General features: G+C 45.9%; 1 pseudogene; it reads left to right on the top strand.

Annotated features, from left to right (window-relative positions):
- Window positions 1-19,538: 19,538 nt before the first annotated feature.
- On the top strand, window positions 19,539-20,533 carry LOC142430459 (small ubiquitin-related modifier 2-like; annotated as a pseudogene).
- The last annotated feature ends 1,538 nt before the right edge of the window (window positions 20,534-22,071 follow it).

Genomic DNA, 22,071 nt, shown 5'->3' on the forward strand with positions numbered 1-22,071 from the left:
CTTCCCCATCCCCTCCTCTCCCATGGCTCCCTGGGACCATTGTTTTCTCCGGGATTGTGTGTCCTGCCTAGCTTATATAGATAGATATAGGACAAAAGATGAGAGAGAAAAAAAACAAAAACTATAGTTCCAGGTCTGCCTGCTGACCCATATAGTGTTTTCCATTTGGGTCTGATGAGGTGCCAAGCCCTGTCGCTGCAGTCAGAAGTCTATTTTTAGCATTCCCCAGACCTGGTTCTTTGCTCCTCTTGCTGCCCTGTTGCACTCCCTTCGAGTTTCACCCCGCTATGCATGGGCAGACAGGGCACACTTTCTGCAGTGTCTCCAGTGTTGTCCATGCTGTGTCTTGTGGAGGGGCTGGCCCTATGGTCTTTTCTGTGCATCCGCTGATTCAAGCAAGGATGTTGTCCCTGAGGCTTGGTGGGCCATAAGGTTCTCTCTCTCTCTCTCTCTCTCTCTCTCTCTCTCTCTCTCTCTCTCTCTCCCTCTTAGTTCACCCCCATGGGGTCTGGACAGACACACCATTCTCCTCAGGCAATATCTTCAGTGCTGTCCACTGAATCTGGGAGGGGATCAACATAGCTCAGCTTGAAATAATACATCGCTTCATACAGCATATTGGGCATTGATGTAGCAAGACCATGTTTGTTCACCCACCAACAGTTCAACATTCTTGGTACCGCTGTCTTCCACTTCCTCAGATACCATAAATGTTCCGACAAGTCCTCTGAAGTAGAGTCCAGTACCCCGACTGGTGTTTCCACATCGGATCTCACTGATGCAGCCTCGGGAGCACGTGGTGCACCTTGAAGATCCAGGATTCAGTGAGCCAGTCTTCCATGGCCCCCGGCCCAGGTCCCCAGGATGCACCCAGAAGACTGGGTCAATGTGACCCATTCGGTCCTCAAATTCTTTCTTAATAGGAGACCCAAATGGGACACCTCCTTGGCTACCATGATGGGCTTTAGCAATATTTTCTTCAACAAAGATTACAAATTTCTTTGCATATGTTTGAAATGAACTTGTATGTTGCTGAAGATGCCAAGTCTTCTTCAGTTTTACTTTCCTCCCTTTTTAGCCCCCAGACCAACATTTAGATGTGAAGCTTAAGGAATCTGGAGGGGTTTTTTCCTGTGTGTATTTTTGTTCTTACTTTTTTTAAATTTTCCTATCAAACCTTTCATTTTTGGGGGGTCTCCCCCCACCACCACTGTTTCCCTCCCCTCACTCTGTTCCCACACTGGCCTCCTTGTAGTCATGAAGTCTATCTATGGGTATATAAACCACATTTATTCTTTGTTTTTTCCTTATAACAATGGGGATATTAAATATTTATCTTTGTAAGATTGACTGAGTTTGCTATGCATCATATTTTCTAGTTTTGTCCATGTTTTATGGTGTTTACGATGTTGTTTTTTATGGATGCATAAAATTATATAGCATTAACGTACCCGAGCTTGTTTATCCATTGCTCTATAGTTGAGACTTCTGGTTGTTTTTGTTGGTTTTGCTGTTGTGGACACTGCTACAATAAAACAACAGTGTATCCATATCTGTTCATGTTACACTGGTCATTTCTTGAGAGGACGTGCCCAGGAGAGAGGTTGCTGCATCGTCAGGTGCTTGGACTTCCATTTGTTTAGGGAAGTGCCAAACTGATTTCCGTGGTGGGTGTCCACTTCTACAGCCCCACCAGCCACGGAAAAGCTTTCTCATCCCCACATCCTCCCCAGCATTTGTTATTTTCTGTTTTACGGAATCTTTGTCTACAGATGTCGGCGTGAGTCTCGTTGTTGCTTTAATTTGTATTTCTCTTACTGCTAACGATTGCAAACATTTCTTCGTGTGGTTGTTGGCTGCCTGGATGTCATCTTTAGCAATGGTCTAGTCATGTCTTGTGCTCGTTATTTCTTGGATTATTGGTATTTTTCTTGTGAAGGCGTTGGCCCTTTGTCTGATGTATTATTACTGATAATTTTTCCCAATCTGTGGGTTCATGGTTACAACTTTTCATCAAAACAATGTGTTTGTATGATAATCATTATAAACATAGAGAAAATATTTTTTTCTGTTATCCCACTAAAGGCAACTACTATTTCATTTTTCCCCATCCTAGCCACCATGTAGGACAATGTAGAGCTGCCTCGTCGGGGTCCCAAGACTGTACTCTTTACAGGAGAGGGTCGCTGTGTTCTGGAATCTACTGACCACTCGGCTGGCAGCTGAGCCCTCTCGCCCCTGTGCACCCAGGGCTCCCTTGTCTGCTACAGATGAATAAATGTGGCATTTTCATTTGAGAGCGGAGTCATGCGCTATGTATGGTTTTAAATCTTTTCCTGACTTAAACACCGTCTGAGTATATTCTCTTTATTTGCATCCATCCACGTTTCCTGCATAGCGTTCCTTTGTGTGATGCACCATGACGAGCTTAAGCGGTCTCTGATGGCACAACATTTTGGATGCTTCTGATTTTCTGTAAACACAGGCAGCACTGCAGTGACAATCCTGGTACAGGGATTCTGTTCTGAGGGTCTCCAGAGACTCCATCGCCTGCCTCCAGACTCTCGCTGAAGCTGCAACAGATCAGCAGTGAAGACGTTCTCGCGTAAACATTGCCAAGGTTTCAGAAACGCGACAAGGCGTCTACAAGAGAAAGGCCCCTGGTGGAACAGAGTCTGGCCTGGCATTGTGGCCCAAGGAAACCAGAATCTTTTCTCCTAGGGCATTCTTGCCAAGAGGCCCGTGGCCCCACGGGGCCGTGGTTGCTCATCTATTTGCTGCAGTCAGAGATTACTGCCCCGTCTTATTGAGGAGAATCGGGGGAAGGAAATCCTGAGAGAGGCAGAGTCATTGGTTAAGTTTGGGTCATTTTGAGAATCTTTTCCTCAGGCTTCACCTGGGAACAGCCTCCATCTAAGACCGGCTCTTGACCAATCACAGTATCTTCCATTTCCAAGGTGATGCGCAGGACCATCTCCTCCAGGGAGCCCAAAAGACTCTGGTTCAGGACAGATCCTGCCAGAGAAAATTGGCACAGGGAGGTCAAAAGAAGCCAGCCAGGGAAAGCAAAATTAGACTCAGGTGTTCTTTGTTTTTTCCTACCGATGAGCTGGATGTCTTCAGTCAGTGCCTCTCCAGAAGACTCGCAGCAGTGGAGTCAGTCAACCCTGACTTATGATAACCCCATGAAGGCCCATAAGCGTTGTCAATGGCTTTTGTTTCCAGTGGAGAGGCAGAGGACTTTCTTCTGAGAAGCCCACAGGTGACCTCAAACGTCTAACCTCTCGGTCAGCAGCAGAGTGTTTTAACATTTGCTCTACCCACCTTTCTGCCGCGGGGACTATTTTCATCTCAGTCAATTCAGAGCGCTTCCACCACTTCTCCCTGGGTTTAGAACTAAGTGCCAGGGGCTCGCACGGTGTCCAGTGCAGGTCCTCACATCCCTCAGTCTTCGTTGTCCATCCACCGCACATCTGTTGGGCCACACCTCACCCCTGCGACCCTGCACAGATGTCCCCTGAGGCCCACGCACTCCCCATCTGCTGGACAGGCCACCTTCCGTGCTGGGCATTCTGCATCCTACCCTTCCTGTTTTCCTGGGTTTTCCAAGTTTTCTCCGCTAACCCTGTGTGCTTTTAAAAGGAAGCAGAGGGAGTTATAAGAGAGTGCCGTTTAATGATACATTGAGGTGGTCGATGTGCTGCTTCTCTGCCTCGAAAGTATGGCTCTAGGGGAGTGGGCAGGGTTTGAAAGACATCTGGGTAATGTTCAGCACTGCAAAGCCAACCTGGGACAAGCCAACCTGTAAGAGAGGCAAAGGGGGCGCACGTGGAGGTGAGTTTATCAACTCGTTGAAGAGGGTTTCTGAGAGACACTCCAGTTCCGTGCGTGTGTGTGTGTGTCTGTGTGTGTGTGTGTGTGTGTGTGTGTAAGGTGTGACCAGAATGACTGAGAACAAAGCTGCCCTGTTTCGCCCTGCCCCTGGCTGCAGCAGGGATGTGTTATAGGGCAATGGACCCAACGTGGGCAGGAGCCGACGTGCTTACAGCCTTCCAGAAGTACCCCGGGTGCAGTGCAAATACGCATGCGTACTTCTTCCTCCATGCCGTCCGCACAGATTCTCAGCTTGGAGATACTCAGGTGGTTGCGATGGCCCCAAACTGCTTTTGTGCTGCGACTCAAACTTTGCAAGAGAAGATGCCCTGAGCAGCCTCGAACACTTTCTCCTTCTCTTCAAGGGCTGGCTTGAGGCTGGGGATAAGGAGGTGAGGCTTTGGAGTGATGGAGATGATAGTGTCCACTGTGGTGTGACCATCTCTTACAGACCTTTCTAGGAAGATATATGCGGTTTGTGGCCTTTTAAAAATCCATGCACAGTGGTGTATACAAGATGTTTAAAATGTTTGTTTTTTATTGTACATTCCCTTCCTCTGATGTGCATGCCTATTGTACTGCCCCTCCCTGTGACGTGTGGTTACCAGTTATCATGCCCCCCTAAGTAATGATAACCCTTGCTTAGCAATAAAGTTGGGGGCTCTCCTGCTCTTCCTCCCGGGGGCTCCCCCCACAAGGACCACCAAGCGGGGCTGAGATGGCTGCTTGTTTATCTTCGGGCCTTTAAGACCCCAGACTCTATATCTTTTGACGCCGGACACCATCAGCTTTCTTCACCACATTTTCTTGTGCATCCGCTTTGTCTTCAGTAAACGTATTGGGAAGGACTTTCACTAGAATTTACTTATCTACATTCAACCACTGAAATGTTTGAAGAAACAACTGATGACACCTGGAGGTACTCTTTAAGTCTACACCCAGAGATGTGGAAGTTAGCGACACAACCAGCCAACGATAACAGCCCCGTACTTGTGCCCATGCCCAAGGACAGTGACCCAGCAACCAAATGTGTAAGTTTGTTAACAATCATTATTTTTACACGCAAGCAAAATTTTGCTGAAGAAAATTCAATAATGGTTGTAGTAGTAAATTGACAGGGAGCTGAGAGTAAGCCAAGCTGGATTTAGAAGATGTGCAATAACAGTGTTAAGGTCAGATGGACCTCGGTGGAGAGGATACCAGAAAGATTACTTACTTGTGTTTTATTGACTATGCAAAGCACCCAATACTGCAAAGAATGGTAATTCCCAAACACTTCATGGTGCATATGTGAAAGCTGTATGTAGACCAACAGGCCGTCAGTCAGACCAGACGAGAGGCACTGCCTGGTTTCAGATCAGGAAACATGTTTGCCAGGGTTGTATCTTTGTACTTTATTCGATCTGTATACTGAGCAAATAATCCAAGAAATCTGACCACTTGAAGCCTAGGACCTCAGGATTGGAGGAAGGCTCAATAACAACCTTGGATAGGCAGATGACACCTTGCTTGATGAAAAGGAAGAAGACTGGAAACCATCTCCATTTGTTTTACAAATAAAAATTCTTTCTAATACAACAAAAAGATTTGTTTTAATGAAGACAATTTCAGTGTTCAATAATAATGGCAGGAGGTTAAATGAATCCTGGTATGCCCACACTCTGGCCTATAAGGCAGCCATTAAAATGGTTCTCAGGGAATTTTGTTGGCAATGGGAAATGTCCATACTCTGGTGGTATCTGGCGTCCAGTTGATTCCTGCTCAGAGATCCTGTACGATAGAGTAGAAGTGCCCTTCAGGGTTTCCTAGGTAAATCTTATCCCACAGGTCTTTTCTCCCTTGATGCAGCCAGTGGGTTTGAACTACTGACCTTTCATTTAGCAACTGAACACTTAACAATTCTCCCACTAGAGATCTTGGTTCATAGTGTAATTTTAAAATGATGATTTAGAACAATGCACACGGCACTGTTTCAATTTTTTAAATTATTACATACACACGGGGCCTCATGTATCTGAAGTAACTGGATGGCAACTGACAAAGTTACATGGATATTCCTAAGTGAGATACTAAACAGAACTCTATCAGCTCTTCTATTTTTGTTGGAGCAATGCTTTAGGGGAATGTTTCCAGAGCAAATTTGTTTCCTGTTCCGTTGTTTGTCCGTAAGATGTTCCGAGACATTGGTCCTGTCATCGCTTCCCTCATTCCCCTCAGATTCCCTGTTTTCTTTTCATCGAATGTTGTACTCCTTCCTACTTTCTTGTCTGTGCTTCTGGGCAAATGTTTTCCTCTTGGGCTCTTGGAATAGATTGCTCCCCAGCTGTTCCCTGACACCACATGTATCGCCTACCTTGTGTCCGTGAAGGTAAAGCATTTCCTCTAAAGAGTTGACCTCTTTGAGCTGTCCAAGAAAGTCAGAGAGGGAGGATGGAAACGGAAGGCAGCCTGATTTGAACATGGGGTGCCAGATGAAATTTACGATTTGATTGATGCGTGCTGGAAGTACTAATACACATCTAGAAGGGAGTATTAAGCAGATGGTTTAGTGAGTAGTTTAAAAAGAAAGCAATGCTTGCCAAGAACTAGTACAGACTCACTAAGAACAAGCCTGACGTCTTTCTCTGTGTGAGTGTGTGTGTGTGTATCTGAATTGTTTTAGATTTGTAGATCGGCAATATCATATACTTGGTGTCCTGATTTCTTTCACTAAATCTTTCATGAATTTCCGGTGCAAAGGAGGAGATGTGTCAGTTGGGACTAAGGGGTAGATTTATAGTTGGTGGCATAATTATTCTCAAGAAGTGTTGATTAATGAATCACTGTCACCCTAGCGGGTAGTCTTGGTGGTTTTCCAGTGAGCTCTGTTCTTCTGGTTAAATTTTTTTATTAATAACTTGGAAGATGACATAGAAGCCAATTTTATCACAAAGTGTGAGAGACATTCAGGCAATAGGGATAATAAAGATCTTTGAATGACTATAAGATTTTTTTAATATTGAAAACTTCCATGCTGACACATTTTGACAAATAAAGTTGAAACTCATACCTACAACCGGAGCAAAGACTGCTGAGGGTTGCTTCGGACAGATACTAACTGGCTCAGGCCCCTGACACTGGGCCCCCTTGGTTCTGTAGATCTCTACACCACCACCACCACCCAGCCCCAGCCCCCAGCGTCAGCCTCTACCCAACTCTGCTCATGAACTGTACGAACATCCCTTACTCCTGCATGAATGGGTTCCAGCATCGCCAGGCAAAACCCACTGAACGGTTTTAGCCTCATCAAGGCCTGTCCTCTGCTTAAGCTCCTGCGCTGGCTCTGCCAGGTTTTAACTCCCTGGGCATCCTGCCAGCTTGTAGCCCATTATCAGTTCCCCCAGAGCTCTATGCACTGTGCCAGAAATTCCGATCCCTCCTTCCACCACGTGTCTGCATGTTCCAACATCCTAGTCCCATATATCCACGAGCATAAATAGACATGTACTTCCCATAGGTCTGAAAACCCACAGGGACAAATGAAGCCTGCATTGTTTAAAACTTCAATTACGCACATACACCATGGGCAGACCTGCCCCGACAAGAATCTATATTGAGCCTTTGGGCCAATGTGCCTGAAACCAATTTGCCTAAAGTTCATTTGTTTAAAGTTCAACGGTCGGAAATTTCTGTCTTAAGAGTACGTTTGTGGCATTTTGCATAGGATGAAATTATTCTCTCTACATAAAACACTTTGGGTTTGGGAATGATTCCCTGTCTCTTACTTATTTTAAAACATTTCATGAAGTTACAAATAAATCTGAAAGGATTTCTGCTTTTATTTCACATTTCCAGCAGTCACTTGGAACTGGATAGCATATCAAGGGGGTGATTTCTACTGAAGTTTTTAAATCATTCTAGAGACTCCAAAGAAGCCAGGACATTTTTACACACACTCACACACACAAAAAAAAACCACGAGCAAAATTCATGTGCGTTCTGTTCGTAACAACCCCAAACTGGAAGGTAAGTAGATGCAAAATGTCCATCAACAGGAGAATGGAGAAACAAACTCTCATAGCCGTGCAGTGGATTACCGCTCTGTGACAGAAGGAATGAACTACTGATTCTTGCAACCACATGGATTAATCTCAAGAACATTCTGTTGGGCAAAAGGAGCCAGAAAACACATATGTCTGGTTCTGTTTCTATAAAGTTCAAAAGCAGGCAAGAATCGCTGTACGGTAACGTGCGTGGCTCCAATTCCTTCCCACGGGGCAGGTATTGACTAAGAATGGGCATGCGAGAAAGGCTGAGGTCAGGGAATGTTCTTTCTATCAGTCCGTGACATTGCCACATATGAAAAAAATCAGACACATGCAAAAAAGTCCTCCCTCTGTACTCTTAAGTTTTGTCCATTTTACTGCGTTCATTTTTTATATACTTCGTGTAAGTTTCCATTTTAAAAAGCACATCGACTTTGAGTCTTTTTACCTCAGATCTGTATGTTGGTTCACTTTTTGCATACTTGTTCACCCCACATGGACTTTTAGGATAATGAGCACATATTCCGACTGGTGCCTACTTAGTGCGCGCACTTCCTGCCCAGGGGGATATCCACTAAACCTCCAGGAGCATATCCAGCGCCACTAGTTTGTCATGTCTTGCACTTGGTGACATTGTGTTGGATGCTGGAACTGAAAGACACCTCGTGTGAGCACACGGTGTCCTGAGCTCAGGTCCGTGTAGATGTTTGCATTCAGGCCTGAGCCTGACACACTCTCTCGAGACTTTCTTCAGTCTCCAAGCTCTTGTCCCAGATTGATAACTCTCACCCATCCATGTCCCATGCTCATCTGAATGGACGGTTTGCAGGTCCAGCTGGTGTCCTGCTTCCAGAGTTTGGTCCGTTTGGAGCAATCCCCAAATCATTAGGGGAAAGCAGAACTTTTGGGAACTAGAACTTCGCTCTTCGAGGTTGCCAGGAGCTCTTTCACCATCTCTCTGGTTGGCTATAGTCGCCACCTGTTCCAGTGTGACCATACAGGCTCTGCGCAGTCCACCAGGTTGGGCATTCTTGCCACCCAACTTCTCCCAGGCTCAGCAGAACCTTCTGTGCCCAACCGTCTGTTCCCTATCCCTCCTCCCTTCACCATAATGCCAAGCACAGCCTATGTGTAAGGAAAATTAAAAATGTCTTCTGTGAATATTTGCTCGAGGCTTTGTTGATCCATGTCATGCTGTTGTCATGAGTTGAATTAGGTTCTCCCCAAATGTGTCCTGTCCAGCTTGGCCCCTTTGCCAGTGGTTCTTTTTTTTCCAATGGTTCTAAGCCCATTGAAGAATCAATTTTCTTTGTTATTCTAATGAGGCTGAATAGTGGGAAGTACACCTTGAGTTAACCTCTTGTGAGACATAAAAGACAAGTCTGCAGAGCAGAGATAGGGGAGACCTAGATACCAAGGCACATGGAGACTTCCAATGAACCCGGAAGCAGAAGTTGAGGGGACAATAAATAAATAACCTTCCCCTAGAGCCAGCACTCGGAATTTGGACTTCCAGCCTTCTAAACTGTGAGGATACACACACACACACACACACACATATTGCTAAAGTCATCCTCTCGTGGGGTATTTCTGTAGATCAAGAAAACATCCCCACCCAGTGCTGCCCAAGCCCACAAGTCCAACATTAACCCATATGTCTGATACCAATCCACAAAGTCCTCCTCCATCTCACAAAACACACACACACACTATGATGCTGACTGCAGAGGGAAGCCGAATCAGTAGACGTGTAAGCATCTCAGTGCTAGCAGGGGTCTCCACATGGCTGCTCCAGCACCCAGGGCTGCATCGGGGTAGGTCCATGCAGCTTCTCCTTGGGGATGTCTTTCTGGAAGTGAGCCTTGTCAGCTGAAACAGGGAACTGGCTAAGGCAGCTGAACCCTGGTCCGACCATCACAAAGCAAGAGACCTGAGAACTAAAAAGGTAAGGCTCACCGAGCCATTTATCTTCTGGCCTTCAATTAACCTCACATGTGTTTATTGGCCAGATTGGCACAGTAAACATTAACTAACTCAAAGAGTGGGGTGCTATCTAAAAGACCTAAAATGCAGCAGCAGCTTTGGACTTGGGTAAAGGTAGAGGCTGGAAGAGTTGCCTAGAATGATGGACATCAAATGCAACTCTGGTGGGTGCTCAGATGGAAATGCGGAGAGCTCTAGAGAAGGGCTCTGTCGTTCCAGAGAGCATAGATGGTGCCATTGGCGGATGGTGGCTGGAAACTTGGGCATTACAGGTAGATCTGCGAGGCTTCCAAAGGAAATGATGAGCATGGGGTTGGACAAACAGGGAAGGGGACTGCATTTTATGCAGTGGCAAAGAACTTATCTGAGTTATGTTTAAATGTTTGGCGGGTAGAGCTTGGAAGAGCCGCCTAGTTTCCCCTGGCTGCCTCAAGTATGAGAGGCAAGAGATGGCTTGAAAATGAACTGTCCAAACTGAAAACAGAATTCAAAGATTTGGAAAATCTTAGTTACACAAACTAAGGACACATGTCCTAGATTGTCCACCAAGGACGTGACTATGCAACCTTTTTTAAAGAGATTACACCAGGCAAAGTTAACCAACTCTTCTAGGTCCTGGCAGAAAACCCAACAGCTTTGCTGGAAAGGGGCAGAGAAAGATGGGGAGAAAAGGACAGTGTCTGCCTCTTGGGAGGAGAAAGGGGTCCTCCCTGGGGCAGCTGGGAGGTCAGCAGACCTGGAAGGCGCACAGGAAGCAGGGTGTCTTCTCGGCCTCACAGAGTCAGATCTTCGTCAACTCGGTTCCAGAACATGGGGTTGCCATGAAGGTGTGCCAGGAGGATGGGGCTGCAACCCACAGCGGAGGGGAGAGTCGCCATTCCCAAGGGGGCAGAAGTACAGGGGCAGCTGGGGCTGAAGGGCAGGGTCACCACTCAGATGGACAAGGAGAGTGGAGTTCCAACAGCTGAGGGAGTAGACTTGCCATTCCCAAGGACTTGGAAGGTGGAGCTGATGCACAGGGCTGAAGGACCCCCACCTCAAACCCAGGGGGCATGGCCAACCCCCAGTATCCGGAGAGCATGGCCATTGCCCAGATCTGCTCACAAGTACAGAGATATTTCCTAGCCTTGAGAGCTCATGTAATTGGTCTGCTGGGTTTCAGGCTAGCCGGTGCCTCTTAGCCCTTCTCGCCCATTTGTAAAGGAAATCTCCATCATTCCCATAAGAGGAATGAATGAGACAATAGGTATGAAGCACCTGCCATGCGTCAGCATTCATGATATCATGACGCGGTCTTGGAAACGCACCTGAGGAGCTGCGTCCCATTCTGGGGTTCTGGAGATTTTCAAGGAAATGTGAAACAGAAACTAGCCAAGAACTAATTGTCAAGACACGGAGGCGCCTGGAAACCTTGAAATATGACGAAAGGTTGAGGAAACCGAGAATGGTTTACCTGAGGAAGAAAAATAATTTTTTAAAATGTTTTCCTTAGGATTTGGGTGAAAGCTCCCAGAGCAAGTGGGTTTCCCATTCCACAATTCATGCAAGATTTGTGTGGTGACATTGGTTGCAATCCCCACCACATGACCACAGTCTTCCCTGGGCCCACCCTTTCCCTCATTCTCCTTTCCTCCTTCTTCCTGACTCCTACGCTTCATCCCTGAGCAGACGCCGCCTTTTTGATCCTGTATGATTGGTGGGGCGAAGAAAGGTAGACCTTATACTGTTCTTGTTCACCTTCAAGATCTGCCTCTTGTTTGACTGAAAGTTGTTGAGCCATTTGGATGAGTTCATTTCCAGGCTTAAAAATTACCTGAGGCCTATCTCAGCAGTAGGTCCACTAGTCTCTCCTAGACCAGTCAGCCCTTTATATTATTATTACTACTATATTATTATTTAATGTTTTGCTCCACATTTTTCTCCCTCTCTATCTAGGACCTCCTATTGTGATCCCTTTCAGAACAGTCAGCAGTGGGAGCCAAACGCCATCTAGTTCTGGTCTCAGGAGTTCAGATAGTCCATTAGTTCAAGAAAAAGAAGTTTCAAATATTTGAAGAGCTACCTTGTACTCAAAGGGGGACTAAAAAGTCACTTGGTAGGGTAGGGCCTGTTCTGTCTAGTACTTTATAACTCTCAATGAATCTCCCAGTCTCCAAACAGGCTTGCTCTGATGGCAACAGAGATTGTACTGCAAGAGCCTGGGCTCAGGATCAGGGAGTTGGTAACATTTGGGGACCCCTGTTGAAGGATGCTGAGCAGATAAAATTTATCGTCTAGCTGGGTGGAATCCCCACAGAGTACAAACAAGGTAAGCACTCAGTTACTAAGGAAGAGGTTGGAGGTCAAATTCACCCAGAAGTACCATGGAGGAAAGGACACTCACATAACTGAGTGTTTTTGATTTTCTAGAAAAGCCAGCCCTGACTCACTTGGGGGAGGGAAACTTCAGAAAATGAAGGCGAGGATGACGGCAACATTTGAAGAATGCATGGGGAATGGGGGATCTGCTTCCTATAAGCCAGCTATCAGTGCAAACTCCAAGGAGGACAGCCCCCGCCCCCCCCCCCCCACACACACACAGAGTGGGTCACAATGAGCTGAAATCCATTGGAAGACACTTAGGTTCTTCCCTGGCTAGAGCCCGGAGGACCTGGAACCCAGAACAGCCCAGAGGTTTCACCCTGTTGGGCCATCGCATAAGCCTAGCGCTTTTGAGAGAGGCCGTCTCAGGTCACAGAAGCACTCCTCCTGGGCGGAGTGGGGTTTGTTGCCTTGTGGTCTGGCCAGGAAGAGCCAAGCCGGGTGGCCGAGAGGTTGACTCTCTTGGCTGGAAGGCCGAATGACTAGCCAACTGGGATGTCTCCAGAGAACTGACTGACCGCTTTGACAGGCCTGTCCTCCAGCCTCCGCGGGTGCCTGTACCCCTCTGGCCAGCTGACTTCCCAGTACGAGGCTTGTGAATGGCTTGATTTATGACCATGTTCATCCACACTGACTCGGGGGTATACACACTTTCCCTTCCAGGCTGGGAAGTGAATAATGAATTAATCACCCTGCCTCTGGTTCAATACAGAGCTGAGTGTTTGCAGATCTTTATTGTACGATGCAAGCCAACTCAAACCGCCCGATTTACACTCCTAATGCGCTTGAGTTTGTGCGATTCTGCCTTTTCCCCAGGAGCTGTGGGGCTGCTTGGGCTAAGGAGGCCTCACCCCCCCCCCCCCCGCCACCTCTAGGTCATCTTCTCTCCCAAAGGCTTATGGGGCCTCAGAGAAGCCAAATTGCCTTCCAGACTGGTTTCTGGATGTCTCGTGTCCAAAGTCGTGCTGTGCATGGGCATTTCTCAGCATCGGAAGGGACAGCCAACTGCTGAGGTGCCTGGAAAGGAGAAAACCAACAAACAATCTCCCACAAAACCCTGACTGCCATCACGCTGATTCGGACTCATTGCTACCTTATATTGGGTTCTGAGGCTTGACAGGAGCAGACAGCCTCCTCGCCTGTGGAGCAGCTGGTGGGCTTGAACCACCAACTTTGTGATCTGCAGCCCAACTCCTAGCCCACAGCACCTGGAGATGTGTGTTGAAGGAATGCCCTGGCTCCGTGGACATCAATGTCTGTCCCCAGGAATGGCTTGCTGCCCGCCTTGAGCATTGTGCTCTTTCAAAGTCTCTCTCTAGTGGATCCAATTGATAAGAGCAACTTAAAAGGTCAGCCAAGAAGTGTAGGAAGGCATGTAGTTTATGTGACTACGTATGATGATTGAGTTTTGCGTCAACGTGGTTACACTCATGAGAAAATAGGGGTGGGGTCCCCACTTTCAATCAGGTCATGGCCTGATGATGTCTCCTTGGGGGTGGGGCCTATTTGATATCTATAGGAGATGGCTGTGGAGAATTGATTCATCTCTTCCTCTTTGTGCTGGCCAGATTCCTGTGTCTGGTTTCCTGAGACTTGGGCTGGTGGCCCCTATGTGGCCTGCTGACCCTTGGGAGCTGTCAGCAGCCTGCTAGGTTCCACTCAGCTCTGTCTCCACCAGACTGTAGCCTTCCACCTCCTGATTCCATTTTCCTGGTTAATATGTCAATAGCTGCATGAGTCAGGAAGAATCCACGGACCAAAGTTGAACTAGGCGTGCCCGCTCTGCAGTTGTATGGTCACTTTCTTGATATCAGCTTTGTTCATACATATATCCTGATTTTGATTCTCTAGAAAACTCTGTCCTAATCCACTTGGGGGAGGGGATATTCAGAAAAGGGAGGCGAGGAGGACTGCACGGCCTGAAGACTGTAATCGGTGTAATTGAATTGTGTGCACATGTGAAATCGTTGACGTAGTGTATCTTCTGCTCTGTATAAAGAGTCCCAACAGTAACAAAAAAAAATTTTTTTAAGTTAAGCTGAAGGTAGTCAGGACATTCATAGATCCTCTTGTTCTTGTTCTGTGGGAGTTTTAGGAGAAGAGCTTTTATAAGGTCTCAGATATGATACTTTTTGTAGTGAGAGAGGATACATCCTTCTTCGAGTTGACTAGGAAGTACTGAGGTGAAGTCTGTCTTTATGGACTTGGACATGTTTTCTGAGCTCTGGGGTCCGTGACGGTGCACACAGTTAACCCTCTTAGCTATTCACTAAAAGATGGAGGATTGAATCAACTCAAAGATGCCTAGCAAGAAAGAACCAGGGATCAAGAAAGAAAGACTCCAGGCATCAAGGAAGAAAGACCCGGGGATCAAGACAGACCCAGGAATCAAGAAAGACCCAGGGATTAAGAAAGACTCAGGGATAAAGAAAGACCCAGGAATCAAGAAAGACCCAGGGGTCAAGAAAGACCCAGGGGTCAAGAAAGAAAGACCCAGGGATCAAGAAATCCCGGGAGCCGCTCCTGGAAAACCAGCCACCACAGACCGTCAGGAGTGTACTCTGACATACCTGGGGGTCTCCACAAGCCACTGGTTCTCCTACATTTCTTCACCTCCCAGAAACCAAAGGCAGAAGCAAGTGCCTTTTCCCTAAAGCTCGGTGGTGGAAGACAGCGCATCTAGTGCCCTTGAAAGAGAAGCACTCAGCGAGCTTGGACGGATCTCAATCCCTGAAGGGTTCCAAAAGGGGCACCACTACTCAGAGGACATATTCTCTCCCACCCTGTCACCCACCCGCCCCATGCTGCGCAGACCTAGTCCTGAAGCCAAGCTTCTTTTTTCCTCGGGTGCCTGGTTGTTCACCTAGACTGTGTTCTTCCTTGTTGCTTCCCGAGATACCTCCCACCCCCACTCTTCAAGACCTGACTCTGAAACTGGCCACCTGTGATAGCTCTCCAAGCCCTCTTCCATGGGATTCTGCACATCACTCTGCTCAGTGGTTAAAACGTGAGGTCAAGAAGAAGCCTGCACACTCACCACCAGGAACTTCCTTTTTTCCGTAGATTATTTTGTTTATTAACTGTTTATAGCACTAGGTTTTAAATTCTTTTTTAAATCGTTTTATTAGGGTCTCATACAACTCTTATTATAATCCATACATACATCAATTGTGTAATGTATATCTGTACATTCATTGCCCTCATCATTCTCAAAACATTTGCTCTCCACCTAAGTCCCTGGCATCAGGTCCTCCTTTTCCCCTCCCTCCCTGCTCTCCCATCCCTCATGAGCCCTAGATAATGTATAAATTATTTTGTCATATCTTGCCCTGTCCAACGTCTCCCTTCACCCAGTTTTCTGTTGTCCATCCCCCAGGGAGAAGGTCACATGTAGATCCTTGTAATAGGTTCCCTCTTTCCAATCCACTTTCCCTCTACCCTCCCCGTATCACCACTCACACCACTGGTCCTGAAGGGATCATCTTCCCTGGATTCCCTGTGTTTCCAGTTCCTATCTGTACCAGTGTACATCTTCTGGTCTAGCCAGACTTGCAAGGTAGAATTCAAATCATGATAGTTGGGGGGCGGGAGGGAGGAAGCATTTAGGAACTAGAGGAAAGTTGTATTTTTCATCGTTGCTACATCACACCTTGACTGGCTCATCTCCTCCCCTAGACCCTTCTGCAAGGGGATCTCCAATGGCCGACAAATGGGCTTTGGGTCTCCACTCTGCATTCCACCCTCATTCACTATGGTAAGTTTTTTTTTTTTGTTCTGATGATGCCTTATACCTGATCCCTTCAACACCTCGTGATCACACAAGCTGGTGTACTTCTTCCATGTGGGCTTTGTTGCTTCTGAGCTAGATGGCCACTTGTTTACCCTCAAGCTTTTAAGATCCCAGATGCTCTATCTTTTGATAATCGGACACCATCAGCTTTCTTCACCACATTTGATTATTCACCCGCTTTGTCTTCAGCGGTTGTGTTGGGAAGGTGAGCATCATAGAATGCCAATTTAATAGAAGAAAGTATTCTTGCATTGAAGGAGTACTTGAGTGGAGGCCCAATATCCTTCTGCTACCTTAATACTAAACCTATAAATATAGGGACATAGATCTACTTCCTCATCCTCATATATAAATATATGTACATATGTACATGTCTTTATGTAGACCTCTATAAATGCCCTTTGCCTCCCAGCTCTTTCCTCCATTTCCTTTGACTTTCCTCCTGTCCCACTATCATGCTCAGGCCCTACCAGGGTTTCAGCAATTCTTCTTGGTTACATTACCCTTGATCATTCCCTACCAGGTCTCTCACACCCACCTCATCACCAATTTGGATCACTTGTTGGTCCCTTGTCCCTGGGTTTGTTAACACCACTTCCTTTCCCACTTTCCCCCCACCTCCCCCTGTCCCATGTCCCCCCAGAACTGTCGGTCCCATTGTTTTCTCCTCCAGATTGTTCATCCAGCCTATCTTATTTAGACAGACCTGCAAAGATAATAAAATGCACAAAAACAAGACAGAGTAAAACCAAGCAACAATATACAACAAAACAACAGCAACAAACCACTGATAAAGAACAAAACAAAACACAAGAAAGAAAAGTTTGTAGTTAGTTCAAGGATTGTTTGTTGGTCTTTAGGAGTGTTTTCCAGTCTAGTCTGTTGGGGCACCAAGCCATGGCCCCAAAGTCTACCTTCAGCATTCCCTGGGGACTTTGCTTTGCCTCAGTGTGGCAGAATCAGATCAGGCACAATTCCCACACTGTGTCTCCAGTGCTGTCCCCCGCAGGGCCATGGGTCAGTGAGGGGCATCATGTCTCAGTGGGGCTGGCCATGTGGTCCTTTCTGTAAACTGGCTGCTCTAATTGGGGTCATCGTCCTCAAGGGCTAGTGGGCCCACCAGGAACTTCCTTACACACCATCTACAACTGCAAATTTTCATTCAGATAGATAGATAGATAGATACCCCGTTTCCCTGAAAATAAGACATAGTCTTATATTAATTTTTACTCCCAAAGATGCACTAGGTCTTATTTTTAGGGGATGTCTTATTTTTCCATGAAGAAGAATACAGTACACATTTATTATTTATTAAAAGAGACCTCGCACTTCCTGTCTGCTCTGGTTGCGCTGCGGCCAACAGTTATCTGTGTGGCGGCCCCCGCCGCTACGGTCCAGGGTTACAGTAGCTTTAAGGGATCTTATTTTTGGTGGGGGGATGCCTTATATTTCAGTGAGAGGCAAAACTGTAAGCAGGTCTTATTTTCCAGAGGATGTCTTACTTTCGGGGAAACCGGATAGATAGATAGATAGATAGATAGATAGATAGATAGATAGATAGATAGATAGATAGATAGATAGATAGATACATAGATACATAGATACATAGATAGATACATAGATACATAGATACATAGATACATAGATACATAGATACATAGATACATAGATACATAGACCGGCCTGACTTCACCTAAGCACTGAGGTTATACTAGTAAGCATGACTTGGCTTCTCTTGCTCCTCCCTCTAGGTTCAGGCCACAAGAGCCTGTCCGGTTCTCCTCAAGGCCACATTCTCCATGCTGCCTCCAGCTCTAGAAGACGATCTTCTTGGGCCTGGAGCAGCCGTACTTTCCTCCTCTTCTAATTGATTGAGTCTGATCTTTTGGAGCTCAATTCAAATGCAAATTCACCAAAGAAGGTTACCCTGAAACCACCACCTTCTCTGCCTCCTGCTCCTTGTCCCCGGTCTGAATGTCTTCTCCGAAACTCTCATCTCAGATGTAGTGACAGTAACTAATAATGTAATTAATTCTTTAACAATCATCTTCCACAGCTCGAGATGTCAGTTCCCCGAGGACAGGGCTCTGTCCCACCCTCCGCTGCTCTACTTTCTTCGCCTGGTGCATAGCTCTGATTTTCTCATGGCGGGAAGAGGTTAGCCAATCTCCCTGAACTTCGTTTGGATCTGATCACAACCCTCAGCACTGGCATTTCAGCAGGATTCTTCCGGCCCAGCACTTCATAACAGAGGCCACCTCCTTCACGTCGTTGGTGTTCTGTACTGGAATAATCAGCCCGGACGCTTATTATCTCTCTCTTCACATGAGTAGGATTGCAAAAGAACATCATGGCCATTTTCATAATCAAGGCACTTGTGTAGCTGAGAATCTAATCCATTTACACTGCAGAACACTCCAAAGGCTCAGAAATTGGCAGCTCCAGACATTTCTGGATGTCGGAATAAATGTGTAACTAAAAAATGGAAAATCCACGGACTCCTAAGTCTCCCTCATATCCATTCGCCTCTCCCTGGTTCTGGGGTGGGGGTGGGGGGGAATCTGAAGATTTATTCTCTGGAGAGTACAAAACAGAAGTTTTTCAGGAGCTTGAAACTTCTAGAATCACTTTAAGTGTTCTTGACTACAATTTTAGGAATAAGATGACATTAGAAGCAAACTTCCTTTGAAAATCTGAGGGAAAATGGTATCTGACCCAGAATTCTAAATCAATTCCAAATTGTCAATTAATGGTAAAGGGATAATAAAGACATTTTCAGATAGGCAAATGCTCAAAATAATACATACTTCCCATATTTCTGAAATGCAATGACTAGAGATTGTGACTTGTTGAAACCAGGGGCTAAATATATAGAGCCGAGAATCAGAGACTAGAGTATCCAACGTATACAATGTATAGAGTAGCCCAAATATACTTGCTGCAATGTCCTCGCATAAATGCCTCTTGTCTGCAGCTCCTTAAGTTCTAGGCCATTGGAGAAATCATTGATGTTGTCGACACAATTGCCTTATACCCCAGGGGGATGACTGACGGTGTCTGTCTTTTTTGTTTGTTTTAGGCGGAGGGGGTGGGGGTTGATTGTATACTTTTTGTTTTGTTGTTACTGTTATCATTGGTTTTGGTTTTTGTCATAATATGACCGCCAAGGTAAACCGGAATCATTCGTCACCCAAGGACAAGCAGATGGATCCCAAGGTTTCACTTAATTCTAGCCCCAATCCAAGAGCAGTTAGCTCTACGGCCCTGCGGGATCCTCGCCTTCATGAAGACAACACTGAAGAGAAGGGAAGAACACAGATTGGAATCGTGTCTGGGGTCTTAAAGGCTTGTATTCAAACAAGCAGCCATCCAAGCAAGGGGTCCATTAAGTCCACATTGAGCAAGCACACCAGGTTGGGTGATCCAAAGGGAACAATACAAAATCCAAAAATGATGAGGGAAGAGCACAAGAGCTTAAATTGTGAACACCCAATTTGTAGCAGGCCATGGAGGACAGCGGGAGCCCAAAATCCATCGGCAGAGTATCAGGTATCATTAGGCCTCGGATAGATCCCTTTTGACCCCAGGCTAGAGCCTCCAACAGTTTTCCTGGCAGACAGAGGCTATTGCAAAATTGATCATGACGGATCAAACCATGGTATCATCGATTGATTAGTTGACCTCCCTCTTGACCCAAACTGAATTGGCTCTGGGATCAGCTATTTCTCACTTGTTCCATAACAGAAATTTCTTCTCTGGCTTTTTAAATATTGCTGGTTGTCTTTTCTTTCTTTCTTTCTTTCTTTCTTTCTTTCTTTCTTTCTTTCTATCTATCTTTCTTCTTCTGTTTTTATTTTTAAAGATCATCCTATTTATTTTTATTTTTGTCTTTATATAATTATTATCATCTTCTTCTTTCTGTTTCATTTTGGTTTTATTTTTTATTGCTCCTGTTAGTTTCCTCGTTTATGAAATACAGGGGTGGATGCAGACACAGTAACGGATGCAGTTGTTTATCAGGGGTGGGGGTGGGGGTAAGGGGGTGTGGGGAAATGGGGAGCCAGCAATGACTATAGAAGGAGGGAGGAAGCACTAGAACTGATTGTGATGCTGTATATAAACAACTCTTAAAACGTGACTTCACTGGTGTGCTCCTTTGGTGCGGACCTGGTACCTCTTTTGTGAAGCGGCAGCTGAGGAGACTTCGGTGCCCGCCATGGCCGACGAAAACCCAGGGAAGCAGTCAAGACTGAGAACAATGATCTTATGAATTTGAAGGTGGCAGGGCAGGATGGCTCTGTGAGGCAGTTTAAGATTAAGAGGCACACGCCACTCAGTAAACTAACGAAGGCTGTTGTGACGACAGGGTTTGTCAATGAGGCAGATCAGATTCCGGTTTGATGGGCAGCCAATCAACGAAACAGGCACACCTGTACCGTTGTTCATGGAGGATGAAGATACAATGGCGGTGTTCCAGCGGCAGAAAGGAGGCATCTTCTAAGAGGGAGCCAGCGGCTTTCCTCCAGAACGCTCTTCCTACCAACCGAGAATCCATGCTCTATTAGAAAGCCATGGTTTGGTTCCACCACATCCTGCCGACGACAGTGTAGACTCCTCTACTCTTCCATTTCCCCCTCCCCACTCCTTTACTGCACATCAAGTACTGGTGCATGTGCACAAGCACACTGCATTCCCCCTTTATTTATTTTGTTTTTGTTTTTTTTACTAAATGGCCAATGGTCTGTTTGATCGACATCACGTGGAGATGGAATGGGGAAGATGCTGGTTCTTTGAAAACACCCCCCTCTCCGTCAGCGGCCTGCTCACTCAGCTCCTCTCTCTACACTCCAGTAAGTTATTTTGCTCTCACTATTTAACAAAAACAAAAAACAATGATGTAAAAATATTCTTGCAGACCTTGTTCGATTGGAGAATTTTAATGTTTTTCATTTATTATTGTAAATGCAAGGACAATTTTATAACTTTTTTGTACATAGCTGTTATGCGTGGGGTCATTTGTCTTTAAAGTACGGTGAATTCCTCTCTGAGAAATAAAGCCTGGATAGTTTTCCCTTTAAGTCAAGCATCTTGTTGTTTAAATAAACTTTTTTTAAAGTGACTTAACTATGAAAGTGTATGATTTGTGAATATTATAGCAATAAAACTACTTCAATAATAATAATAATAAGCAGCAGCAGCAGACAGACTTGACCAATGGTTACCATGGGTGTAAGAGGAAGAATTTTTGCTAAGGGGGCATTGAGTTCATGTGAATGGTGGTGGAATAATTTGGAAGAGGATATCAATCATGGTTGGACAACACAAAGAGTATAATCAATGGCACTGAATTATACATGTAGAACTTGTTGAATTGGAGAATTGTGTGTGTGTGTATTTTTGCCCCAATTTAAAAGATATCATTACACTAATGACAGCGAGCATAAGGAAGAACAACGTGTGCTGACACACTGACTGCAGTGATGGTTGTGCCACTCTTCTTGATACGATTACCTATCGAATCGTATAATATGTGGGTGAAGTGCCCACAAAACTGTGACAAGAAAAGAAACGATTGTGGAACAGTTCTCCCCCATCATGTGACGCCATTATGAGTCGAAGTTGCCATGGTGGGGCCTAACACCCACAACAAGACGAGGACAGGTGACCGTTGCAGGCCACCAAACGTGACACTCCAAAATGGACGCACGAAGACTGTCATGCCGTATGCTGACCTTGAAAGCATAGTTTTGATCAAAGCAGAAGGGAAGTTTGGTAGAAAAGAGGAATGTTCTATTTAGAAAGGGAAGTGGGGCATTACTTTCTTTCAAAATGTCAGTGTCACAAAAGTCCAAGAAAGGATTTGGAAAGGTCCTAGATTAAAGAGGCTAAAGAAGCATGACAAGTCAATCCAATATCTGACCCTGATCTTGTGCCCGAAACGGGGGAAGGGAGGGCGACGTGCTAGGGAGGCCATTGCTAGATCAACTGACAAGATCGGACAGCAAACTAGATAAAATGATGGTGTCGAGATCGCATGTG

The sequence above is a fragment of the Tenrec ecaudatus genome, chromosome 17 (assembly GCF_050624435.1).
Source record: "Tenrec ecaudatus isolate mTenEca1 chromosome 17, mTenEca1.hap1, whole genome shotgun sequence".
NCBI classification, from domain to species: Eukaryota; Metazoa; Chordata; class Mammalia; order Afrosoricida; family Tenrecidae; genus Tenrec; species Tenrec ecaudatus.